At 42.1% G+C, this 8,227-nt stretch overlaps 1 long non-coding RNA gene across 1 annotated transcript; it reads left to right on the top strand.

Annotated features, from left to right (window-relative positions):
- Positions 1-5,260: 5,260 nt before the first annotated feature.
- LOC142740846 (uncharacterized) lies at positions 5,261-7,797 on the top strand. The gene is made up of 3 exons (XR_012880895.1): positions 5,261-5,328; positions 6,310-6,439; positions 7,636-7,797. It is a non-coding gene; the product is annotated as an uncharacterized LOC142740846 (long non-coding RNA).
- Positions 7,798-8,227: the final 430 nt, after the last annotated feature.

Genomic DNA, 8,227 nt, shown 5'->3' with positions numbered 1-8,227 from the left:
ACTATATAAGGCTGCGCTACAGTGCAGCATTTAAAAGAAACAGGATCCTGACCTGTCCATAGAGTTTAAGGCAGCACAGAGTATTTCAGGAGATGAGCGTGCAGATTCAGTGCTGCTGCGAACTCTGCTCTTACCATTACGTAGCTCTCAGTCTGTTACCTCTCCTCCACTCCTGTCCTCCAGAACACCTTCACATGATTGGCAAGTCACCACGTAATGGTAAGAGCAGAGTTCACAGCAGCACAGAGTATTTCAGGAGATGAGCGTGCGGATCTTGTGCGGGGTGGTGACTTGCCAATCATGTGAAGGTGTTATTGAGGACAGGAGTGGAGGAGAGGTAACAGACTGAGCTACGTAATGGTAAGAGCAGAGTTCACAGCAGCACTGAATCTGCACGCTCCTCTCCTGAAATACTCTGTGCTGCTGTGAACTCTGTTCTTACCATTACGTAGCTCAGTCTGTTACATCTCCTCCACTCCTGTCCTCTATAACACGTTCACATGATTGGCAAGTCACCACCACGCACAAGATCCGCACGCTCATCTCCTGAAATACTCTGTGCTGCTGTGAACTCTGCTCTTACCATTACGTGGTGACTTGCCAATCATGTGAAGGTGTTCTTGAGGACAGGAGTGGAGGAGAGATAACAGACTGAGAGCTACGTAATGGTAAGAGCAGAGTTCACAACAGCACTGAATCTGCACGCTCATCTCCTGAAATACTCTGTGCTGCCTTAAACTCTGTGGACAGGTCAGGATTCTGTTTCTTTTAAATGCTGCACTGTAGCGTAGCCTTATATAGTGGATCGAGCAGGTTCCCTAGCAGCATTTAAAAGAAACAGGATCCTGACCTGTCCACAGAGTTTAAGGCAGCACAGATTATTTCAGGAGATGAGCACGGGCAGCCGTTCGTTTTTCCGAGCCGTGCTCCCATCATGCACACGACCGTAAAAACACCCGTTATTGCGGGTCGTAATTACGACCCGCAATAACGGGCTCATAGACTTCTGTTACCCACGGGTACCTTTCCGTTTTCTCACGGGAAGGTGCCCGTGCCGTTAAAAAAATAGAACATGTTCTATTTTTCTATTTTACGGGCCGTGCTGCTATAATTATAATGACAGCACGGTTCGCAAAAGCGGCCGGCTGCCCGTGGCCGGCCGGCCGTGCTCGTAGTTACGAGTCGTAATTACGAGCACGGCCCGTAAAATAAAAAAATAGAACATGTTCTATCTTTTTAACGGCACGGGCACCTTCCCGTGAGAAAACGGGAAGGTACCCGTGGCTAACAGAAGTCTATGGGCCCGCTATTTCGGGTCGTAATTACGACCCGTGATAACGGGTGTTTTTATGGTCGTGTGCATGAGGCCCCGTAATGACGGGTGGCTACATGTGTGCACCCGTCATTACGGCAGCGTTGCTAGGCGACGTCAGTAAGGGTATGTGCACACACACTAATTACGTCCGTAATTGACGGACGTATTTCGGCCGCAAGTACCGGACCGAACACCCTGCAGGGAGCCGGGCTCCTAGCATCATATTTATATACGATGCTAGGAGTCCCTGCCTCTCCGTGGAACTACTGTCCCGTACTGAAAACATGATTACAGTACGGGACAGTTGTCCTGCAGAGAGGCAGGGACTCCTAGCATCGTACATAAGTATGATGCTAGGAGCCCGGCTCCCTGCACTGTGTTCGGTCCGGTACTTGCGGCCGAAATACGTCCGTCATTTACGGACGTAATTGGTGTGTGTGCACATACACTAAATAGTCACTGTTCAGGGTGCTGAAAGAGTTAACTGATCGGCAGTAACTGTTTCAGTACCCTGGACAGTGACTACCGATCACAGTACCTGTAAAAAAAAAGACGTTCATACTTACTGAGAACTTTCTGCTTCCTCCAGTCCGGTCTCCTGGCCGTTGCCTTGGTGACGCGTCCCTCTCGACATCCGGCCCGACATTCCTTGATGACGATGCAGCCTTGTGAGCGCTGCAGCCAATCACAGGCTGCCGCGGCCTCTGCAGCCAATCACAGGCTGCAGAGGCCTCTGCAGCCAATCACAGGCTGCCGCGTCAGAAAAGGTCGGACTGGAGGAAGAAGAGGGACTCGTCAACAAGACAACGACCGGGTACGTATGAAATGCTTTTTATTTTATTTTTAATCAGCAGCCTCTTTTCTCTATCAGTGATTGATAGAGATAAGTGGCTGCCGATTTGTATAATGTTTTTGACCGGGTTCGGTCAAAACGGGTTCGGCCGAACCCGGTGAAGTTCGGATTCGCTGCGAACCGAACTTTACTGGAAGTTCGGACCGAAACCGGGTTCGGTTGTCCCGGTTCGCTCATCTCTATTAATGACCAAGCCATTTTTTAAGTTTTTCCATCGTCTCATTCAAAGAGCTATAACTTTTGAATTTTTGCGTCGACATAGCTGCATAAGGTCTTTTTGCGGGACAAGTTGTATTTTTTAATAGCACCATTTTAGGGTACATAGAATTTATTAATTAACTTTTATTAACTTTTTTGTGGAGGTATAGAAAAAAAACTACAATTTCGCCACACTTTTTTGCGTTCCAAATTTACGCCATTTACCGTGTGGTATATATAACAGAATAACTTTATTAATTAAGTTGTTGGGATTGCAACGATACCAAATTTATATAGATTTTGTGTTTTACTACTTTTACACAGTGAAAACAGTTTTTTTCAAAATTATTTGTTTTTGTGTCTTCATATTTGAAGAGCCATAACTTTTTTATTTTTTCGCCTATGCAGTTGTATGAGTGCTTTTTTTGCAGGACGACTTGTAGTTTTATCGGTACCATGTTGGAGTACATGCAACTTTTTGATCACTTTTTATCACACATTTTTTTAAGGCTGGATTCAAAGAAAACAGCAATTTTTGCATTGCTTTTTATTTTATTTTTTTACGGCGTTCACAGTGCGTGTTAAATGATGTAATAATTTTATAGTTGCCGTCGTTACGGAAGCGGCGATACCAAATATGTGTAACTTTTTTCCTTTATTTTGTTTTTTAATAATAAAGCAGTTAAAAAGTGGGTTTTTCATTTTTTTCACTTTTCACTTTTTCTGAAACTTTTTTTTTCACCTTTTTTACTAGTCCCACTAGGGGACTTCACTATTCCATACTCCGATCGCATTTATAATACATTGCAATATTTGTGTATTGCAGTGTATTATGCCTGTCCGTGTAAAGGAGGCATGACCTAGCAGGCATACACTACAGGCAGACCTGGGGGCCTTTATTAGGCCCCCGACTGCCATAGAAGACACAGACACTCAGTGATCTTATCGCCAGGAGTCAGTGGGATGAGAGGGAGCTCCCTCCTTCTCTCCAAAACCACTCAGATGCGGCGCTTGCTATTGAGCGCCACATCTGAGGGGTTAAACGGGTGAGATCGATACTAATATCGATCTCGACCGTTCAAGCAGGGATGCCCCCAGCCCTCAGCTACCTCTGGTAGTGGAGAGCAGGGAGATTTAACGGCTCCCTGCTCTGTTTATTTATTCCGACGTAGCGATGTAAAAAGGCTATTTGATCGGAATAAAGCCCATTAGTGGCCGCCGTAAAAACACTATGGGGCGGTCACTACTCAGTTAATGCATGGCTACGTGTTTCAACACAGAACCTTTGTCTTCGTCAGGTCAAAGAAAATATACATCAAACAAGTCTTACTTATGCACATACTGGGCAGGATCACAAAAGTGAACAAAAAAAAAACGCCAAACAATAAATTAAACATAAATAGTAATACTTACTATGTTAAATACCTATAGCTGAATGTGAGGACATATCACACCTCCACTGAGGGAAGAATAACACCAAATACAAATTGTATCTGCAAAAATATATAAATCCTTTATTACAATAAATCATAAAAACATGTTGGCCATCAGGACCTAAAATACAACAGACAATTTAAAATACACTGGCATAGAGAACAGAAGGGCTATTCAAAAAAATAATATGTACACAAAAGTGCTGTATATATAGCAGCAATGCGGGTCATTAGGTCAAACAAGCTGTGTGCATATAGTATGAGGAACTCTGCAAACCACACATAAGGTTCAGACACCCATGTCATCACACATCAACATGAAAATAGACCCATCAATATATGCACAGGGATGGCAGCAAACAAAGTACAGTGTGTACAGAGCTAGATAGAGAACAGGAAGTCACCATGAATAAAAGTACGGTCCCTGAACCTATACCAACCCAGGTGTAGTAAGAATAACCCAGAAGTAAACTCCACGCCAGGAGCCCCGACGCGCGTTTCGCGGTAGCTTTTTCAAGGGGTACTGACAGGAAGTATAGGTACTTAATATTGTTTCTGTTTTTTCAAACAGGCCTCAGTACTACTATGGATTTCCATACACGGGAATCCAATTGGCTGTCTCTTGTGACCCAAGTTTTTAATAATGATGCTGTAGGACCCATGGGTGCAACCCACATGGGAATATTGGAAACCCAAAAGAAATTAAAAGATCTACTAAAACGTAGAATGAGAGTTTGGTGGAATAAGGTGGCTTTAGAGCAATATCTTACTAAGGATCTCATCCCCAGAGGCTTGCGAGTCCAGGTCTTTCCCTCTTTTCCCCTTGATGATGCCACGTTTCGTTCCCGATGGGAAGAAGCGTGCAAATCTTGTTCACGCACATTCATTGAGCTTTTGATAGGATGGGATAAGAAACAGTTAGAGGAAATTGAAAAGCTGATAGTACCTCTACAGGATAAAGTAAAAATGGAACTCACTCCTGATATTCTTGCTAGATTCGAGCATGAACTAAGCATTGAATACACTAAATGGGAATCCGAGATTAAAGAATTCAAGTCCAAGAAGTTCCAACGGGATTTGATGGATTTTCAAGAACACAAAGTTTATAAATGGCAAAGGCGTGGTTCCACTACAATGGCACGTTCTGAGTCTCTATCCTCACTAGATAGTACAACTTCTGGGGCCTCACAAGGGAGCCAAGCAATGAGAACTAGGAGATATGAAACCAGACGTACTCCCACAAAACGAAAATTCAATCCCTCTGATGAGAATGCAGGAGGTGAATTGCAGGTAATTAATCTCTCAGATAGAGTATTCACCCCTAGCCAAATTTCAGTGCTTTCTCTGGGGCTGTCATTTTGTCCTGTTACAGGCTTTGATGACTTTTTAGCCATCAAGGATGTGTTTTTATTTGCACGCAAACTTATATACAAAAAGTATTTCGCTAAAAATGATCCTCATAATCTGTTCACAGCACAGGAGGAATTGGAAGCGGTCCGGCGTTAGAATCGTTACTCCAGGAACAGGAGGTTAGTAATGTCAGGTTTCCAGAAACCATTCGTCCCAGGTCCACCGCATTTCCTCCCTTGTCATTAAACCCATCGGTCGAGATGTTTGTCAGAATGGTGGTTGATGAACTCCGAAAGCTGCCTCAGGACCGGGGCTATGACAACCTGTCATGGGCACAGCGCAAGGCACTGCGCGAACTTAAGCAGATGAAGGACATTGTGTTTAAACCAGCTGACAAGGGTGGAAATGTGGTGGTTTGGCCTACTGAGATGTACGAATCTGAGGCATATCGACAATTACGGGATGCGGAGTGTTACAAGCGTCTGACATATAACCCCACCAATATCTTTAAGGGCCAGCTTGATGTCATATTGGCGGAAGCCTATGACAACAACATCATTACTAAAAAAATCATGGATGGGCTCATTGTGAAATTTCCCATCACCCCCACACTATACCTTCTACCAAAGGTACATAAAGATCATAAGAAACCACCTGGCCGGCCAATCGTGTCTGGATGTGGGAGTCTATGTGAGTCCATTTGCCGTTTCTTGGATTATTATCTCCGCCCTTGCGTCGAGAATCTCCAATCATATGTCAAAGATTCTACGGACGTTTTGAAGCGTCTTGATGGAGTGACCATTGAGCAGTATATGTATTTGGTATCCTGCGATGTGGAATCCCTATATACCTGCATCAATCATGAACTGGGGTTACGTGCTATTCAATACTTTCTAGGCTCTTGTGACCTTGGTCGTGAACTGGTTCAATTTCTTGTCATTTTGATGCGTTTTGTCCTTGAGCACAATTACTTTGTGTTCAGAGACAAACACTATTTGCAACTCCGTGGGACAGCAATGGGTGCCACGTGTGCACCGTCTTATGCTAATCTATTCTTAGGCTTCTGGGAACAAGAAATTGTACGAGAGGCCATGGATATGGTATCTGGATGTGTTGTTGGCTGGATGCGATTTATCGATGACATCCTTTTTATCTGGCAGGGCACACTAACAGAATTGGACCTTTTCGTATCCATCCTTAATAACAACACACAGAATATCAAACTAACGAGCATAATTAGTCAAACTACCATGGAGTTCTTGGACATCAAGATGACAGTGCTTGACACAGGTAAGCTTAGCACCACCATTTTTCGGAAAGCAACTTCCGTAAATTCTCTTCTACATGCGTCATCCTTCCATCCCTCACATGTAATACGCGCAATTCCTACAGGCCAATTTTTGCGGGCAAGACGCGTATGTGACTCAGACTCTAATTTTGAAAGCGAATCACAGTGTTTGAGGACCCGGTTTTTACAACGTGGTTACCGTAAAAACGATATCGATATGGGTTATCAAAGGGCCTGCCAGACCAATCGAAACAACTTACTCATTCAGCAAAAACGCAAGAAGGAGGATAGTGTAGTACGATTGATCACTCCATACAATTCCCAATGGAGGGAGATACGTAAAATTGTGACTCGTTTTTGGCCCATTTTGCTCACGGATCCTGATTTAAAGAAACATTTATCCTTGAAGCCTCAACTTACAGCTAAAAAATGTAAAACTTTAGGAGATCATTTAGTCCGGAGCCATTACAGTGCCCCTAGTCCTAGGACTTATTTATTTGGTTCCAAAGGACCAGCTTGGGGATCATTCTCTTGTGGTCATTGTTCCATCTGCAACTTGATGGTCAAGACGGACACTTTTGCAGACTCCGAAAACAAAAAATGTTATAAAATCGTACACTTCATAAATTGTAGTACCACTGGTGTTGTTTACATGGCCACATGTCCATGTGGTCTATCGTATGTGGGCATGACCACAAGAGAATTGAAAATAAGAATTCAGGAACATGTGAGGGACATTAAAAAAGCTGGAAGAATTGAGAGCAATAACTGGGAGGAAATTGAGAAACTGAAATCCATTCCGAGACATTTCCGGGATTTCCATAATAATAGATGGCAGGACTTAAGGGTGCTGGGCATCGATAAGATCATTATCGGATCACGTGGAGGTGACACTTTCCGCAAATTAGAACGCATTGAGTGCAAATGGATCACAAAACTTAAGACTAGCTCACCTCTGGGTATCAATGAAAAAATGTCCTTTGCCTCCTTCCTATAAACTTTTCTGGGTCTTATGGCATCATTAGTTTTTAACTTTGTATACATTTATTATATTTGACGGGTTTGGTTTACCGAGGTTTTTGTTGATTACATTGAAATAATCCTCTGGTTTATATTATTGTGTACTTGTTGTTATAAATTCCATTTTTGTAGTTGATGGCTTGTATTGACATAAGTGTGTCTTTTTATCTTCTTACAGGGGTCCTGTTTATATTGGCCTTAAAATATATGGGTGGATTTGAATATCAAGCGTCACACTCCATGTGTTCTGATAATCAATATTTCTGGTTCTTCTTACTTATTTATACAGTTTTGCTATAATTATGCTGGATTTGTCCATAGTTGTTTCAGCTTTTTCAGGGGGTATTCATGTTTGTGTGTTCACACACATGATAAATACCTATTATGTGTGTTATACACATTAGGGTATTTCTTTAGTGTAGGATTCCATATATCTTTTCAATTTGTCTGTGATAATGCACATTTGCACATATATTTGTACATATATAGATATCCTTATCAATTTTATTAAATTATGTATTTATTACGACAATTTATTGACACACATTATGGTACGTATACATTTAATTATATATTTGTACAATATTCACATTTTTGTCACTTTAAGCTTATTAAATTTACATCACCCATATATTTTTACACTTTCATTTTTTATGGTATCACTATATTATATTATACTATATTATATCGTATTAATATTAAACTATGTTGTATTGTTGTATGTCTTATTGTTGTCAACATAATAAAATTAATTGTTCTTCTGGTGCATC

Source organism: Rhinoderma darwinii, chromosome 2 (genome assembly GCF_050947455.1).
Source record: "Rhinoderma darwinii isolate aRhiDar2 chromosome 2, aRhiDar2.hap1, whole genome shotgun sequence".
Classification (NCBI taxonomy): Eukaryota; Metazoa; Chordata; class Amphibia; order Anura; family Rhinodermatidae; genus Rhinoderma; species Rhinoderma darwinii.
This window is presented reverse-complemented; position numbering and strand designations above follow the sequence as displayed.